The sequence below is a fragment of the Carex rostrata genome, chromosome 4 (genome assembly GCF_964058835.1).
Source record: "Carex rostrata chromosome 4, lpCarRost1.2, whole genome shotgun sequence".
Taxonomy (NCBI): Eukaryota; Viridiplantae; Streptophyta; class Magnoliopsida; order Poales; family Cyperaceae; genus Carex; species Carex rostrata.
In genome coordinates this window covers 3,128,536-3,148,442 of record NC_135921.1, presented here as the reverse complement: position 1 = coordinate 3,148,442, position 19,907 = coordinate 3,128,536, and the positions used below count along the sequence as shown (strand labels likewise).

General features: G+C 35.3%; 2 pseudogenes across 2 annotated transcripts; both read right to left on the bottom strand.

Moving 5' to 3' along the window:
• Nucleotides 1-35: 35 nt before the first annotated feature.
• On the bottom strand, nt 36-2,187 carry LOC144552452 (patatin-like protein 2; annotated as a pseudogene). Its single transcript, XR_013511156.1, has 6 exons — nt 1,871-2,187; nt 1,547-1,728; nt 1,244-1,421; nt 927-1,088; nt 382-684; nt 36-284 (listed from the first exon to the last, which is right to left on the bottom strand). The product of XR_013511156.1 is annotated as a patatin-like protein 2 (transcript).
• A 10,194-nt stretch (nt 2,188-12,381) lies between these two features.
• LOC144552451 (patatin-like protein 2) lies at nt 12,382-14,606 on the bottom strand (annotated as a pseudogene). The gene is made up of 6 exons (XR_013511155.1): nt 14,278-14,606; nt 13,886-14,067; nt 13,590-13,767; nt 13,273-13,434; nt 12,728-13,030; nt 12,382-12,630 (listed from the first exon to the last, which is right to left on the bottom strand). The product of XR_013511155.1 is annotated as a patatin-like protein 2 (transcript).
• Between the last annotated feature and the right edge of the window lie 5,301 nt (nt 14,607-19,907).

The window sequence follows — 19,907 nt, the reverse complement described above, 5'->3', positions numbered from 1 at the left end:
TGAAAAGCTATTGATAAGATAGTATTCTTCAATCTTCATCTTAATTCTCATTCCTTTTGCATCTTCATAAGCCTCATGCGCCGCTGATCAGAGAGTATCTTGGCAAACCGAATCAATTCTTCTTCATTTGTTCCCCCATTCAGCACAGGTTCAATATTTCCTTTATCCAAGTTCACTCTAGACACCGGCTTTTTAAGAAGCTCATTACCAATTTGGACTAGTTTTAACAAGTTCTCATTCGATGAATTGTCCAACGATGCAGCGGTGCCCTCTAAGGAATCATCCTACAATAATATAATACTGAATAAATTAATATTGGTGCTTCAAAGAAACTAATTATTTAGAAAATAATAAAATATAATTATCATGCTAAATTCCTACCTGTATGCGTAAGTAGTTCTTCTCGCAATGTAATGCTTGAAAAAGAACGGAAGCATGGATATCAACCAGATCAGCACTTGCTTGGCTAAAACAATCGATCAGGGGGTTGGATCCATCATGGGTTAACCAGCTGAGAAGGCCCCACTTGGCCGCTGCCTCCGCTTTGTACTTTTGTTCTTGTTTTGCTGATCCTGTTCCAAGCGAGAGGATAAGGAACTTCCCATAATCCACTGGTTTGACAGGGAAATAATCACCTCTTTGTATCAAAATCTCCTTTGTCACGTGATTCATAGCAAGAAGTGTCTGATATGTCACAAAGAAAGAAAAAATAAATTGTTTAGAAGAAAATATTAATCATACCAACTTCAAACTTGAGAGACTTGGGCAATAATTTTGAAATTTTAGTTGGATCCAGAATATGGGATTTATTTAATTTATTCAATCATTGTGTTTTCAGGTACAAATATAATTCATATATAAAAGAGGTAAAACTGTAAGCATAATGGTGTTATTTGATTGCATTTATCTATGAAAGATATATATACCGGATTATTTGCTGCAACACCTCCATCAACAAGATTGAAGCTCCGTGTTTTTCCGAGACGATCCTTAGTTTTGAAATGATGTGCCGGGAGATATGTTGGAGCAGCAGAAGTGCTGATACATACATCCGATAGTAGAGCATCCTTTGATGCATCCACCTTTGCCTAGAGGTTATCAAGCTCATATATGTAAATTCTAGTTGACATTCTAAATTTTACAAATTTAATTTTGTGTAAAGCAAATCGGCTGTTCCATTTTTAGATGCACAAATTTAGAAAAACACAAAAATAAGATTTGTAAGTGATATATTTATATGTACCTCGTTCATAGAGAAGATGGTCGGCTGAAGATAATTAATGTCGAATGTTGGGATGACCACTTCTGTGACTGTATCATGAAGCCTTGTTTGGCCGAGCAGTTCCTGAACCTTGCTATGAAGGTATTGTCCTGTGTATCTCGGACCAGAAAGACTCGCTAGCAAGCCTCCAGTTCCATTCCTACAAAAAAAGGTACTCACTATTATGTATATTGCACTATTTGGTTTTACATACGTTCCACAAAGCATGCATTTACAAGAAGTAGATTACTGCCAAAAGAGTAAAGAGAAGTCAGAAAGGCATACCTATTAGAAGGGAAAATCTTTGGAATGTTTTCATTGTAGAAACTTATAATATCTTTAGCTGAGAAGAGAGGTCGTTTTTGCTTGTTAGGAGCAGCAAGCATTGTTGCCACTAAACCTCCAGTACTAGTTCCTGAAATCACATCAAAATAATCTGCAATTCTTGCATCTTCTCCATCAAGCTCCTACAAGTACATGCACAAGAAGTAATCACTACCAAGTTTTCCTTATATATAATATTTGATACTTATTTCCCTAAATCTTATGGACTAGCTAGTTTCTTGAGTTAAATATAATATTTATTGTCAAAATAAATAGTTAACTCACTTGTAGCTTAGATTCAAGGAATGTAAGGATAGCAGCAGGGATGAGTCCCCTAACGCCACCACCATCGATGCTTAGTATCGTCACTATGTTGCCTTGTGATGGTGGTGATTTTGGTGTAGCCGGACTGTTAGTTAGAACTTTGCTTGACGGAATGCGCACTCCTAGAGAATCCATTAGAGAAGATTTTCTTGCTTCGGTATGGAAGTGTAATATTAATCTCAACACGCTAGAGAAAAATTGTAATGTTTTAGCTAGCAAGATTAAAGAGATCTTGAAGCTTGTATTACTTATAAAATTTTCTTGTCTTTGCTTAGTTGTGTAGTAGTATGGGAAGAGAGGTGTGCTTTCATGTATTATATAGGCAAGAGAAAAGAGGTACAATCGTACAAGTAGCTGAAGGAGTCAAAATTTAAGATTAAATTGTAGTAAGGACCCATTCTGCAAAACTGTAGATATTTAAAAAAAAAAATCCAATGATAAGAAATTAAGAAGGCGCCAATGGCACGCGACAAACAGAACTTTTTATTTGGTCGAAGTCACATTGAAGAAAAGATCACATCATCGAAACACGTGTAGATTTTCCAAAAAATAAAATGAAAAAGGACCGGGCTTCGTTTCTTCGTGTGTGAGCCGCGCGTGAACCATCGGCTCTGCTGCGCCTTAGCAGTTATGGACCGCGCCAACACCCAGCGATGAATCCCTTATACATCGCGATTTTAGACCAAGAACCAGCGATGAATCCTTCATTGTCTAGTTGTGCACGGCGCCAAATGTTTAATAATTCAGTCATTTTATCAAGTAAATTCAAGTTTGTTAATTCAGGAATTAATCAAGTAATTTTGACCAAGCAGTTGATAAGGAATTCCATAGTCAAAACTCCACAAGCTTGTGACTTAAAAACTTTTAAAGGCGCACATGCTTTAGCAAGTATGGCTCATTATTATTTTATCTAATTCAAATTAGAATTTTGATGAATCAGTGATTTTGGTGGATATTGTTCAAGTAATTAATATTTAATTCATTGTAGGAAAAATCGGCCGATTCCGATCCGATACTCCGATCCCGTATCGGTATCGGCCGGCCCCGATCCGATCCTGAGCCGATCCTCACATAGCAAATCATAAAGAAAAAAGAAAAAAAAAACCCGATTCTGAGCCGATCCCGATCCGATACTCCGATCCCGTATCGGTATCGGCCGGGACCGATCCCGATACCGATACCGATTTTTCCTACTATGATTTAATTCACGTGTCGAAACTGATGGTACAAGGTTAATCAAGTTGATATTTGAATTTTTTTGTTATAAGATGAGAAATTAAGTTCAAATAGTGCATGGATAAAGTATATAATATTTAGTCCGATTTGACCAATATTGCATCAATGTCCGGAAGCAACTGAGTTCAACGGAAGGCTCTTCACGTGTGAAAATAATTTATATTTTAAAAACATTTTTTGTAGTCGATTGCTCTTTTGCAATAAATAATTCACAGAACAATAAATAGATCAATCCAACAAACCATTTATGTCATGAAATAAGCTATTCCGTACAAATAAATTATCAAATAAACAGGAAAAAATATTATCTGTAAAATAATTGATTGTGATCAAGATATATGACTTTTTACACAACGTATTGGTCAAGATGTACTACCAGTAGATGAAGGCGTCAATAGAGGATTTTATTAATTTATTAAATTAGTTGTTAGGTTTATGAACTTGAAATTAGCAATTTATGAAGTTGTATAACAAGATTTACAGACTCCAATGATTCAATTTATTATTTGAATGCAGCATATCTAAAAAGATAAAATTTACAAAGTTGCATGCTTTTCTTTTGTTGAATGTCCTAATTAAAATGTGAGGTTTGCAATTCAGTCTTTTTATGTTGTTATGTATTTGAATTCTTTTTAACAGTTTTAGTTGTGTTTGTTTGAATGTTAGATTTGCAAAACATAAACATTTTATCTAAGATATACAAACTTTTAATAAAAATAATAAAATTTTGAAATTAGTTGTTAGGTTTATAGATTTGAAATTAACACTTTATAGATTTAAAAGATTCGATTTATTATCTAGATGCATCATATCTAAAAGGATAGAAGTCATAGTTTAAATTGTTAAGTTTACAAACTTCAAATTAACGTTTTACAAAGTTGTGTAGTAAGTTTTAAAGTTATAATAAACCTAGCCTAGATTTAAATAATTGGAAGTACCATTTTGCTTTTGATCTAAAAAGTTTAAAATTTAGAATAATTTATAGGTTTATAGACTTCAAATCAATATTTTACAAAGTTGTGGTTACAAACTTGTGGAGAATGGTTTACATATTTGAAAGTGATCCCGGTCAGTCGTTAGCTGGAAAATATTGCTATCGATCTTCTAGAAGTGCTCCCGGTCAAAACTTTTAATTTAGAAATTTGATAGGGACCGCATCTTAAATGATTAAAAAAAATTAGATTACTTGGTAGGTTTACACTTTACAGACTTGAAATAATCAAAGTGAGTCTATGGTACTATGCATATCACGGGTTGTTACCGTGGTACGGCTCTATATTCGAGTTTTCAAATTCTAACGGTCGATCCGAACCGTTCATCTTGTTCTCCATATTAATATGTGTTTGGAGACCAAATTTTACATTTTTTGAAATTTTTTTACTATTTTTTTAGATATTTAGAAAATCACTTGATCTGAAAATTCTGGACCATCCAAAAACAGTGATTTTCAATAAATCTAAAAAAATAGTAAACAAATTTCAAAAAATGTAAAATTTGGTCTCCAAACACATATTAATATGGAGAACAAGATGAACGGTTCGGATCGACCGTTAGGATTTGAAAACTCGAATATAGAGCCGTATCACAGTAACAAATCGTAATATGCATAGTACCATAGACTCACTCTTATCACATTACAAATATGTGAAGCAAGGTTATTGGTTTGAGTGCAAAGCTGCTAGCGGCCTTCTAGACATGATCCAGATGAAAACGGTTAGTCTGAAGATTTGACTGAGAAAATCTAGAGATTTGAGTCTTGAAGACAATTAGGTGCTTGCTTTCTATTTGGAATTAACACATGTATCAATTTTTTCATCAACCAAAAATAAAACATAAAATTAGACCAAAAAAAAGGAACACAGTGCATAAAGAAATTTGAAAAAAGGAAAAGCACTACCATTTTTTTCACTTATTTTTTTTCGTAAGCAAGCCCTATTTCGTAAGAAAAAGCACTACCTTATTTATTCTTAGCGGATATGATTCTAACATAATGTTTTTACACTTGAAATTGCAGCAATGAGCCTGAGTGCCTGAGGTTTTAATAACAAACAGGGTGGTTGGCAATATTTTTTTCTATATAATTTCTCTATTTTGAGAAAAAATAGAAAAAACAGAAGTATGAGTAAAGTTAAATAACTAAATATTATGAGATATGACTTTAATATAAAAGAATGACACTATCATCATACATAAACAGACACACAAATAATTAAGGTTAAAAATTTGTACAAAGTTAGACAAATGCGAAGTACCAAATCAAATACTAACAAGAAAGGAAGATGGCGACTAGAGTGGCGATCAGGATGGCGATTATGAAGAAAAGAAAGGAGGACGTCAGTCGACTAACCATGATCTCAACCAAAACCTATCCGACAGCCTATGCTACGGTGGCAGCTTTCCCACCCTCTTCTTTCGTTTCCAAAAACCCTAGACACAGAAAACCCTTTCTCGCTACAAAACCAAATGATTTTACATCAGATCTGGTGTTTCCATTTAATCGCAATAACAAAAATCAGGGATTGAAGATTAATGGAGACTTTACTAGGCCTAATAATGACATGAAGGTTGCTGCTGCTCCAATATTTACACCGAATAGAAAGGAGTTAATAGATGAAGATGGATGGACCCTTGTTACCAGAAGACGAAGGGTTACCAAATCAAATTTAGTCAAAAATTCTTCAGTCAAAAAATCCTGGCCAAAACTCAAAGGTCACCATACAGATTTGTTCACACTAGGGAAATGCTTCAGGTGTTTACAAAAGGGGCATAAGAGCATGTATTGCAAAAACCAAAGGCGCTGCTTTAATTGTCAAGGAATAGACCACCTCTTCAAAAATTGCAAATTACGTGCTTCAACTAATTCAATCAATTCAGCAATCAAGAAGGACAGTAGATTCATGCATGACACTAATGAGGAAGACAAACAGACTAGAGAGGAATTCAGGTCTTGGATGCCTATAAAAAGAAGGCAACAGGTTACACAAAAAATTCCACACCACTTTCGCTGCAAATTGGAAAATATGGCAACTCCACCAAACTGGCAAAGAATACCGATGCAGGACCCGGCCAACATTCAAGGTCGAGTCAATGAACTCCGAGTCTATCTACCTCCCAGGGAGGAGATGGCCGAGGAAAATCAATTCTTGGTACGCTCTGCAATAGTTTTCACAGGTCCGCATTACAATGACCGTCATCTTGCACACCGTCTGGCAAATGTCCTGGGGAGATATTTCGGAATACCACAACAGAACTTCCGCGTATCTGAGATTGATCCTTCCATAGGTGATTTTATTGCTACCTTCCCAAATCCAATCATGCGAGATGAAGCAGTCAGGGTAGGTGTATTTACGCTGGATCGAGATGCTGAAGTACAACTTGTTGAGTGGACAGAGGAACTGACAATGATTCACGAGCCAACAACTCATCGTGCAAGAATTAGACTACATGGTGTTCCTTTGCAATACTGGAACAAAGAAGATCTCTCCGACCTCGTCTCTGGTTTTGGTTATCTGGTAAGAGTGGCGCCATTTTTTGAAAATGGAAATTATGAAATTCTGAGAGTGTTAATCAATTGCCATGACCCAGCAAACATTCCAAAAAACATCCTACTCACTGATGACCCAAATTCGACCATAGTTCAAGTTGAGTTAGAAGGTTATATGCTAAGAGCCGGAAACATCCCTCCCCCACCTCCACCACATCCAAACATGGGTAACCCACCGCCTCCACCACCACCACCAACACCACCATCGAACCAATCTTCTGATTCTCGTCGCATTAACCGCATCAACCGTCGCCAACCACCTTACAATAATCAGAGGTTCGGCCAGGGAGGTCATTTTGGTGCTTCATCATCGAGCTATCCAAACAGGAGATGTCCAGTGCAAATTAATGGAGACAAAAAGGTAATGGAGGGACTGGTAACAATGGGGAATGGAGAGGATAGTTGGGTCAAAGATAAATTTATGAATGGTCAAGTTACTATGCAGTCTCTATTAATTCTGTTAATGGGAAGTGTGATCTTAAACGCAATGTTTTACAACAAAGAGGCAAAAATTCAAACCACCAACCAAGGGGTCAATGTTGATGCTGGAAATTCTGGGGAACTAGCAAGAATTTCTTGGTCTGCGGTGAGACTTTACAACAGTCAAAATTCAATTAATGAAGGAGCATCTACTCAGCTGGGCCATGTCCCTCTACCTGGTCCAGTTATTGAGGAGTTGTTTGACAGCCCAACAGGCCGAGTTAACCCAGCAGCCGAGCAGGCTGAAAACCCAGCAGTTGAGCAGACTTTAAATGCTGAAGAAGAAGAATGGCTTTCTTACCTCAGCAGCCCAGCGGGCCTTGATGACAAGGATGAGGAGGAAAAAGGCTTATCAATCTCTTTTGAAAATGCAACGGTCCAGCAGCAGGTAATGTTAAATAGAGAGGAAGAGGGGTCTGTCCTATCAGCTCAAGATGAACAAATCTCAAACAGGTATGAAGGTGAACAAATTTCAAATAGAGATGAAGGAGGCGACATACAAATGCCTACAGCCGATTTGAAAAACCGCAACAAGGAGATCATGCAAGAAAATTTACTGGAACAATCACCACGAATTGAAGAAGGACAAGCTGATTGCAATCAACCAAGGAGGTCTGTAAGATTATCATCAAAGAACAAAGGTGTTTATGTTTCCTCTATACAAAAGGCGCAGATTACTCAAGGATATGCTGGTGATGCTTCAAGCCAAAAGCAAAGTAAGAAGAGGAAGATAAAATCTAACAACTTGAAGAATGAAGAATATATGCAATCCTCCAATCCTCTAACCATAGAACATGCAGAAGCGGTGGTTTTTACAGCTGGGATACAAATTTCTGATGAAGTGCAAAAGGAAATTGAGGAAGCTCTCAAGAAGGATGCTCATCAGGGCACTTAATAATTGGTTTAGAATTGTAATAACGGGTAGTACCCGTCTAGTGGGGTCTGGAGTTTTTTTAAGGTTTAAAATGATTAGTTTAAATTATGTCAAGTTGGGTAGTACCCGAATCTGTTTAGAGGGTTTAAAATTTCTGATGTTGCAAGGGAAAGGTGGGAGTAGTCAACAGGTTCAAGTCAAAGTCTTGAGTTATATCATAGTGGCGCTAGCTTCACAGCCACTGAAAGTATTAATGAGATGTTTTTAGTTTGTCAAAGGATGTTGTTATTTAAAGTTTCCATGAATTACAAACAAAAATATAATTTTCTGAGTTGGAATGTTCGGGGTCTTAATGAGCGTACCAAGAGATTGACAGTGAGACAAACAATAATACTAGAGAATCCGGATGTGGTAGTTTTTCAAGAAACAAAATTGCAACATATTTCTGATCAGATTACTAGGGAAATTTGTGGTTATAGACTTGATGCATATCGAGTCCTGGAGTCAAGAGGCACAAGAGGAGGTATAATTTTGGCGGTTCAATCAAGAAAGTTCTCAATTCTACAGACAGAAATTGGACAACATTCTGTCTCAGTTTTACTACAAAGTAATGGTGATGGAAAAAAATTTTGGTTCACTGGAGTGTATGGACCTTCAACAGGCAGCAATCGACAAAACTTTTTTCGAGAATTAGCGGCACTAAAACCCTCTAACAATGTTCCTTGGGTTTTATGTGGGGACTTCAACATGACACTTGAAGCACATGACAGAAATCATCCAAGCAGTTCTAATTGGAGGTTACCTCTACAGTTCTCAAATTTCATCTCTTCACTAGGCTTGTTAAACACAACTTTACATGGTGGACAATTTACATGGTCAAATGGGCAGGATCAAGCAACTATGGCGAGACTAGATCGTTTCCTAGTCTCCACAGAATGGAATAATATATATCCAAATTCAGCTCAGAAAACTTTGCCGAATACCTCCTCGGATCACTGTCCTGTTCTTTACACGGCAAAGACAGACTTTATGAAGACCAACTTTTTCAGATTTGAAAATGTATGGTTAAGGTTTGATGAACTAGAAGGAGTGGTTAAACAATCGTGGGAATCAACAGGAACTGCTACAGACCCGAATCAGTTAAGCAATAAAATAAAAAGGCTGCAGCAAGATATTAAAGGATGGGCAAATTCAAGAACAGGGAAAATAAAGGACCAAATCAGAAGTTGCAGAAATTTTCTAGGATGGATGGATGGAGTCAAAGAAATTAGACCAGCAACAAATTTAGAGAAGCTAGTAACAGCTTTAATCAAGAAAAGATATGCAGACTTGGCCGTTTATGAGGAAGATTTATGGAGACAGAGAGCAAAAACAAAGTGGGAATTGCATGGTGATAAGGGAACAAAATACTTCCATTCTTTTGCGTCAAACTCAAAGAGAATTAATGCAGTACCACAGATTGAGTATAATGGTGTTCAATATACAGATCAAAGAGCTAAGGGAGAAGCCTTCTTTCAACACTACATCAAATTAATGGGAGCCGAATCAAACCCAGTACCAGAAATTTGTTGGACAAATTTGTATCCAAGTAAGCATAATCTACAACATTTGGTACAAGAGATATCAACTCAGGAAATTAAGGATGTCATACATCAATGGCCATCGAATAAAAGCCCGGGTCCGGATGGATTCACGGGAGAATTTTTCAAAAGATTTTGTGATGTTATAATAAAAGATATTCATCAAGTTTTTAAAAGAGTAATTCATGAAGGAATATCTCTCAGGCCTCTCAACACATCTTATATAGTCCTTATACCGAAAAAAGAGCATGCGGTTAGACCAGAGGATTTTCGGCCAATTAGCTTGATACATGCTGTTCAAAAAATTTTCTCGAAGATACTTGCAAATAGAGTTCAACAGCATATACACAACATCGTGGATATATCACAAACAGGTTTTGTGAAGGGTCGCCAAATAACAGAGGGGTTTATATATGCACAACAAGTTCTTCATAATTGCAAAGATCAGAATATACCGCTTGCAATTTTCAAGGCAGATATCCAAAAGGCGTTTGACACAATAAGCTGGAATTTTTTAGCACAAGTCATGCACAATCTCGGCTTTCCTTTAAGATGGCTTACAATAATTAAGGAAGCGGTACTTCAAGGCACGTCACAAGTTATTATTAATGGCTTATTAGGAAAGAAGATTAATCTCAAGAGAGGGGTGAGACAAGGTGATCCATTGTCGCCATTTTTGTTTATTATTTCTATGGATTTTATCTCGAGGTGGTTTAAAAAATTGGTAAATAATGGGGTGATAAGGTTGCCATATCATGGAATGAAGCCGTGTCTATTATATGCTGACGATGCATTGTTTTTTGTCAAACCGGAGATTCAACAACTACAGATACTTGCAATTGCTTTTGCGGCCTTCAAAAATATCTCGGGTCTTCAAGTAAACTTACAAAAATCTGAACTGTTGCTCACACAAAACTCAGAAACACAGGGACCAGTTTTGGCACAAACGATTGGATGTAGACTGGGTAGCTTCCCATTCACATATCTGGGTCTTCCTCTATCCTACAAATCATTAAACAAACAAGCATTTCTTCCCTTAATAAACAGATTTCAGAGAAGATTAGCGGGATGGTCAGCAAAGCAATTGTCAATTGCCGGAAGATTGGTGCTTCTTAATAATGTGCTCTCCTCTCTGCCAATATATTACATGACGGTTTTTGTATTACCAAAATGGGTTTTAAAAGAAATTGATAAGATAAGGAGGCGTTTCTTGTGGCATGGTGCAAGTCCAACAACAAAAAAATTGAACTTAGCGAATTGGGAAATGGTATGCAAACCAAAGAAGATGGGCGGTTTAGGTGTGATGGATCTGGCCATGTTTAATGAGGCATTGCTAATGAAATGGTTATGGCAATGGATTGAACCGAAACAGAGATTGTGGAAGACAATATTCAAGATCACAAATGGTTTGCAAAGGCCTTATCCGAACTCATACTTCTTCAATAAAACTTTGAAGGGTATATATTCCAAGTTTATCATATCAATGATAAGATTGCCAGGAGATGGTTCTACCATACGATTCTGGATGGAGAACTGGGGTTTAGGATTACTATGCCAAGATTATCCAAACTTATATACATATGCATTGGATAATGAAACAACACTGCAAGAAGTTTTCAATTCGGGTTCTTTTCAAAATTGCTTCATACATAACCTTTCAGAGGAAGCAACAAGTGAAATGATAAACTTAGAGAATGCAATCACTACATCAATGGTGCAGTTATCACAAATAGAAGATGGAATTAAATGGAGATGGACAGAAGGAGGAATTTTTACAGTGAAATCAGCATATCAAGCGATAATGAACAGACCGAGTAGAAAGGAAACGGTCCATAGAATATGGAAATTGAAGGCGCCTCCAAGGTTCAAGGTTTTTGCATGGTTATTGTGCTTCAATAAAATACTGACGGTCGATAATTTAAATAGACGGGGATGGTGTCTCACCAACAGATGTATCATGTGCAAGGTACAATCTGAATCGGTTTCACATTTATTCAGTGAATGTGTGCAAGCAAAGCTATTATACAGGATAATAGAATTAAGGATGAAGGTTAAAATACCTGGAGGAATATCATATGGGAATGAAAACACTGTAGTGAGTCTCAAGGAATCAAAGTTCAGCAAGAAAGAAAGATCCATCTTGTTAATCACACAATTTGTAATATGGAGGGAACGCTGTAGCAGAACTTTTAGAGAAGAATACTGCAATTTACTGCAACTATCCCAACAAGTGGAAGCACAATGGAGATATAGTTTATTAACAGGAGCTCACCAAGAATAAATTAGCTTATTTTACTTAATACTTCAATTTTGGTTTTTTAAATTTATTTTCTATTTCATTATGTTTTCTTTAGTTTCTTTTCATTTGCTTTATGCTCAAATGTTTGAGCAGAATTTATTGCTTTTCTTATTTAGTTACATATCTTTTGTAACTCCAAAATGATTAATGAAACAAGGGCTAGACCCTTTTTTCTTTGTCAAAAAAAAAAGTTAGACAAATGCTAATTAATTAATTTGTAAAACACAATTCTGTAGCAATCAAATCAATACGAGCAGTTCATTACATAATTTTATTAATACATCTATGTACCAATCACATGACACATTGATTGGACTTTACATGCAAGGCATGTACTTTTCTTAAATAAAAACTGAATCAATAAACACAGGGAGATAAATGAATTAATGAATGAAACTCACCATTATTAGTAAACAGAAAAAACTGAAAAGCTATTGATAAGATAGTATTCTTCAATCTTCATCTTAATTCTCATTCCTTTTGCATCTTCATAAGCCTCATGCGCCGCTCATCAGAGAGTATCTTGGCAAACCGAATCAATTCTTCTTCATTTGTTCCACCATTCAGCACAGGTTCAATATTTCCGTTCTCCAAGTTCACTCTAGACACCGGCTTTGTAAGAAGATCATTTCCAATTTGGACTAGTTTTAGCAAGTTCTCATTCGACGAATTGTCCAACGATGCAGCCGTGCCCTCTAAGGAATCATCCTACAATAAACCAATACTGAATAAATTAATATTGGTGCTTCAAACAAACTAATTATTTAGAAAATAATCAAATATAATTATCATGCTAATTTCCTACCTGTATGCGCAAGTAGTTCTTCTCGCAATGCAATGCTTGAAATAGAACAGAAGCATGGATATCAACCAGATCAGCACTTGCTTGGCTAAAACAATCTATCAGGGGGTTGGATCCTTCATGGGTTAACCAGCTGAGAAGGCCCCACTTGGCCGCTGCCTCCGCTTTGTACTTGTGTTCCTGTTTTGCAGCTCCCGTTCCAAGCGAGAGGATTAGGAACTTTCCATAATCCACCGGTTTGACAGGGAAATAATCACCTCTTTGTATCAAAATCTCCTTTGTCACGTGATTCATAGCAAGAAGTGTCTGATATGTCACAAAGAAAGAAAAATTAAACGTTTAGAAGAAAATATTAATCATACCAACTTCAAACATGAGAGACTTGGGCAATAATTTTAAATTTTTAGTTGGATCCAGAATAAGGGATTTATTTAATTTATTCAATCATTGTGTTTTCTGGTACAAATATATTTCATATATAAAAGAGGTAAAACTGTAAGAATACTGGTTGTGATTTGATTGCATTTATCTATGAAAGATATATATACCGGATTATTTGCTGCAACACCTCCATCAACAAGATTGAAGCTCCGTGTTTTTCCGAGACGATCCTCAGTTTTGAAATGATGTGCCGGGAGATATGTTGGAGCAGCAGAAGTGCTGATACATACATCTGATAGTAGAGCATCCTTTGATGCATCCACCTTTGCCTACAGGTTATCAAGCTCATATATGTAAATTCTAGTTGACATTCTAAATTTTACAAATTTAATTTTGTGTAAAGCAAATCGGCTGTTCCATTTTTAGATGCACAAATTAAGAAAAACACAAAAATAAGATTTGCAAGTGATATGTTTATCTGTACCTCGTTCGTAGAGAAGATGGTCGGCTGAAGATAATTAATGTCGAATGTTGGGATGACCACTTCTGTGACTGTATCATGAAGCCTTGTTTCACCGAGCAGTTCCTGAACCTTGCTATGAAGGTATTTTCCTGTGTATCTTGGACCAAAAATACTCGCTAGCAAGCCTCCAGTTCCATTCCTGCAATAAAAGTTACTCGCTGTTATGTTGTTTTTTTTTTACATACGTTCCACAAGGCATGCATTTATGAAGAAGTAGATTACTGCCAAAAGAGTAGAGAGCAGTCAGAAAGGCATACCTATTAGAAGGGAAAATATGTGGAATGTTTTCATTGTAGAAGCTTATAATATCTTTAGCTGAGAAGAGAGGTCGTTTTTGCTTGTTAGGAGCAGCAAGCATTGTTGCCACTAAACCTCCAGTACTAGTTCCTGAAATCACATCAAAATAATCTGCAATTCTTGCATCTTCTCCGTCAAGCTCCTACAAGTACATGCGCAAGAAGTAATCACTACCAAGTTTTCCTCATATAATATTTGATACTTATTTCCATATTGAATAAATCCTTTTTCTTTTTTTTGAGAAAACATATTGAATAAATCTTATGGACTATCTAGTTTAATTCTTGTGATAATTAACAATACAAATTGAGTTAAATATAATATTTATTATCAAAATAAATAGTTGGCTCACTTGTAGCTTAGATTCAAGGAATGTAAGGATAGCAGCAGGGATGAGTCCCCTAACGCCACCACCATCGATGCTTAGTATCGTCACTATGTTGCCTTGTGATGGTGGTGATTTTGGTGTAGCCGGACTGTTAGTTAGAACTTTGCTTGACGGAAGGCGCACTCCTAGAGAACTCATTAGAGGAGATTTTCTTACTTCGGTATGGAAGTGTAATATTAATCTCAGCACCTAGAGATCGAAAAATTGAACTGTTTTAGCTAGCAAGATTAAAGAGATCTTGATACTTATATTACTTATAAAATTTTCTTGGCTTTGCTTAGTTGTGTAGTAGTGTGGGAAGAGAGGTGTGCTTCCATGTATTATATAGGCAAGAGAAAAGAGGTCCAATCGTACTAGTAGCTGACGTAGTCAAAATATGGCATTAAATTGGAGCAAGGACCAATTCTATATAACTGCAGATAGTTTGAAAATCCAATCATATGAAGGCGCCAAAGCCACGCGAGAAAGAAGAACTTTTATTTAGGTCAAGTCATATTGAAGAAAAGATCAAATCATTAACTCTGTGATATTTATTTCCTTGTGGCCCATGGGCTTCAATATGCATCAAAAAGGACCTGGCTTCGTTTCTTCGTGGGTGAGCTACGCGTAAACCATTTATCCCTGAGTCGCGGGAGCCGCGACTATGGACCGCGCCAACTCGTTCTGTCTCTGCGATTCGTAGACCGCGATTTTTGCTAATTCGGGAATTGAGTGTTTTTGACCAATGAATTGATAAGGAATTCAAAAGTCAAAACTCCACAAGCTTGGGATTTGGATGGCGCCACGTGCTTTACCAAGTATGGTTCATGATTATTTTATCAAGTAAAAATTTGAATTTGATGAAACAGTGTTTTCGGTGGATATTGTTCAAGTAATCAATGTTGATCAATTCAATAACCTAAACTTGCGGTACAAGGTTAACCAAGTTTCATATTTAAATTTTTGATGGCGCCACGTGCTACAGAAAGTATGACTGATGATTATTTTGTCAAATTTATTTGTCATATGTGATGAATTATTTTTAAAATTATCAAGTTACTAATATATATTGATGAATAATATCGTAACTTTTTATAACTTTGATTTAATTTGTCAGTTTGATAACATAAGTCTAAAGATGATACTAAGGACTTGGTCTTGATTTTTAATAATTTATTTTATTCAAATATACACAAGAACATATGATTAGATTGCTTCAATGATGTTAACTAGGGCATATATCTGTGTTAATTATGAGATGAGAAAGTTCAAAATGTTGATCAATTTTAATTATCTCAATAAATTTTTTGGCACATGACATGTTATATAGATAATTCCAAGACTTAAATGTAATATTATATCGTAGTGGTTGAATAGTGCGGTATAGGGTTAGTACTAATTGATTAGTTGTAAAACTTCTTAATTTTATGATCAATATATGTACCAATAAATTTCAGTGTATTAATAAATTGATGTATTGATAATTTTTCAGTGAAGTTGAATATCAAATCACTTTATTATTTAATATTAACAATAAATCTCTTCTCGGATTTTTGAATATACCACCTTTCACGGACATAATATTGTCTTTATCATCAAACAAAAAATTATTTCCGGATGTCTTGATATTATTATGTTTGAGTAGTGTGTCATAAATCCAATAACAAGTTACTAGTTAAAATTGAATCTTGTTTAAGTAGATGACTCAGATCCAATATATAGGATAAAGTATATGTTTTCAGTCTCATTTGACCATTATTGAAGCAAATGAGTTCAACCTTTTGCATAGGAATTGAAGGCTCTCCATGTGTGAAAATAATTTATATTTAAAAATAATTGTTGTAGTCCATTTGTCTTTGCAATAAACAATTTAGACAAGAATAAAATATCAAGCTAGAGTTGAGCGGAGATAGGCGGGCTTAGATAGGCTCCTGGCCTTTCTAATTTTATTAGCAGGCCTTTCAGGCAAATGAGCTGTAATAATTAGGCTAAAATCCGAATACCGTTGGTAATCGGTACTGTAAATACTTTTTCTTATCAATATACCTTTTAGTGGTCGAACCACTAAACATAAAAAAAAAAGAATAAAATATCAATCAAGAATACCAATTATATTATAAAATAACAAATAAATTATAAAGTAAACAGGAAAAAATTATTGCTGGCTGTGATTGTATTAGACAAATAATTTCTAGCTACATGGGAAAAAACAATGAAGTATGAAAGTATTTTTCAATATCAAGTTAAGTCGGCCGAAATGTTTAATTTAACAAAGCCCATAGTTGGTAATTAAGCAACTAAGGCTGATGTTGACCCAGCGGTCCCCCCAGTAGAAATTAGTCTTGTAAACCGAAATAAATTTGTAATGGGAATTGGCCTTCGGTCTAGTGGTCAAGGCATATGGTCTCTACATAAAAGATTGTGTGTTTGAAATTCAAATGGGAAAAATCATTTGTTTTAATAACAGTATTAAATAATTGGGTGACTTGATCTCTAACATTTACTTATTTTGTAATGGAAACAAACATCATTCATTCTAATAAAATCCTTTCAAATAGTCTCCTTATGAATTTGGAAAACCGGAATAGATTTTGTTGAAAATTTCACCATTATGCTGCTTAATTACAAGTGGCAAAAAGAAAAATTCCAGGAACATAATTCTCTGCCCACAAGTGAGAAAATCCTGTGACTATGTCATTGTGTTAAATAATGGATATTATGTGCGAATTAGAGATTTACTAAACTCAATGATTGACAAGATTTTCCCACTTATGATATACAAAAATGGATACCTCAGCCCACAATTAGTTTAAATTAATTTACACATTAAACTTGTTTCTTAATTTACTAACGAGTTATATTCCTAGAATCTTAGGTCAATTATCAAAGCTGCAGCAGTTGCAACTAAGTACCAATAACCATACTGGTATAATACCAACAAAAAAATTCCGATTACACCTATTGACTAATTTTGAGGTGGATAACAATGCATTTTCTGGACAAATTGATATAGATATTCCTAGAATCTTATTCTATGCATGACAAAGTTGCTTGACTTGTATTGTACCGAACGATCTAGCCAATTGTCAAAATGTGCAACAAGAAAATATAAACAATAATTTATATGTACATATTTTGCTACTTTAATCTAACTCAAGAAATTTTCATGACAAGAGATTGTTTAAGCCTTAGAAATTCTCTTTATCTCACCGTTGAGAGGTACAAAGTAGGTGAATAGTTCGTAAAGTTTTTTGTTTTTTTTAATTAGTTATGAAATGAAAGATGAAGAGACAAAGGAAAGAGAAAAGAAAAGATCCCCATTAATTAGTTCGGAAAGTTATTGTTTTAATATATCCATATAATTAAATAAAAAGATTCTCATTAATGAGACAAAAGATGAATGAGCCCCTTTAAAGATATTCTGGTCACAGATTTGTTTAGAATATATATTTAGGGTTTAGGCTCCTTAATTAATTCGGAAATTATGACCATAATTAATTAGTTATGAGTCATTTAAGGGGCTCATGTTTGGGTCCTGACTCTGCAGTATTCCATTGTACAGCGTCTCCAGGACCAGATGGGCTGACAGTAGAGTTTTTGGCAGATAGACTCAATTCAGTGCATAAAATTTTCTTCAAGATCATGGCAGATAGACTCAAGAAGAAAATAGGAGGATTGGTATCCCCAAGTCAGACATGATTCCTTCAAGGGAGACATATAAATGAAGGATTTCTGTATGCACAGGAGCTGGTTACATTAGCAACAAGGCAAAAGAAACAGGTCGGATTGTTCAAAGCAGATGTATACAAGGAATTTGACACACTGTCATGGTAGTTTCTGGCACAAATGCTCAAAGCAAAGGGGTTCCCAGCAAGATGGATACAGAGAGCAGTCCTCAGGGGAGAATCCAGAGTGCTCGTAAATTCAATTACTGGGAATTAACCTGAGAAGAGGACTAAGGCATGGAAACCCATTGTCACCTTACTTGTTCATACTGGCAATGGACTTCCTGGTGACATGGACACAGAAATTTCAAACATTGGGATTGTTACAAACTCCTTTTGTAGGATGTAAGCAGTGTTTATAGTATGCAGATGATACTTTATTCATGATTACACCAAAATTATTCTAAAAATATTTGCAACACTCTCAGGTTTGTCTGTCAATCTGAGTAAGTAAGAGTTCCTCATGACATCAGCAAGTGAGGAAGAAACCAACCAAATGGTACAAATAATGGGATGCAAAGCAGCAATCCAATCACATACCTGTAAATGCCACTGTCTAACAAAAAATTGAGGAAATAACGCTACATACCACTCATTCAAAAAATAACAGCAAAGCTGTCAATATGGAAAACTTCTTTATTATCCATGGGAGGTAGAATAACACTGCTAAATGCTACACTGAAAAAATGCCAGTGTACATGATACAAACTTTTCTATTGCCCAAATGGATAATCAAGAAAATTGATCAACTAAGAAGAAAGTGTTGGAATTAATTTTAATTAATTATAACATATGTGGGCTTATATGTAATATAAATATATATTGAATAATAGACTGTCAAAATTAGACCCGTTATGAAGTGATCAAATTAAGTATTATTTATCGGGTTGAATATGTGTCATGAGAAGTTGGGCCTTTAATGTGTAGAACGCGTATTAATAACTTTATGATTTAGTGATGGTCTAAATTATATAAAGTTTGGTAATAATACAATTATGCTATTGGTCTCTGGGGAACACAATCAAATATGACAATGTTCCGTAAATAAGGAAATACCCAATAAGGCAAGTTTTGTATTCAGACCCGCTAAGGATCCAATAAGGAAAATAAGATTAATTAATTAATTAATTAATTAATCTTATTTAAAGGAAGAGACCTATTCATTTGATTAAAATAAAAAGGCATATTAATCAGATGGATTTCGGCACCTATTCATCTGATTAATAAAAGGGCGCATAAGGATCTGTATCCTACTTGGATATATACATGGGCCTGTATCCATTCAGAAAAAATACGACTCTATCTCTCTCTCTCTAGTTTCTCTCTCTACAGAAAACAAAATTAGAGATTGATCTCTTGTGATTGAGAAGGTGATTTTCGGAAAAGAACTTGTGATTCGGGTATCTCTTCTTGTGAAGAACGAAGTGTTGTTGTTGCCGCCTCTCTCGCTCTCTCCATCGGACTTGAGAGGTATTACTTGGAAATCTAAGGGCTTCCGGTGATCAACGGTGATTGTGCATCTCTGGAAGACCATGGCTACCGATCAAGGTAACTTTAAATTTCAAATTAGGGTTCACTAGAGAATCATGGCAATTTAGGGTTTATATATGCAATACGGTTCTGCATAGAAATAAATCCAACAAGTGGTGTATTATTACCAAACTTTATATAATTTAGACCATCACTAAATCATAAAGTTATTAATACGCGTTCTACACATTAAATGCCCCACTTCTCATGACACATATTCAACCCGATAAATAATACTTAATTTGATCACTTCATAACGGGTCTAATTTTGACAGTCTATTATTCAATATATATTTATATTACATATAAGCCCACATATGTTGTAATTAATTAAAATTAATTCCAACAATCTCCCACTTG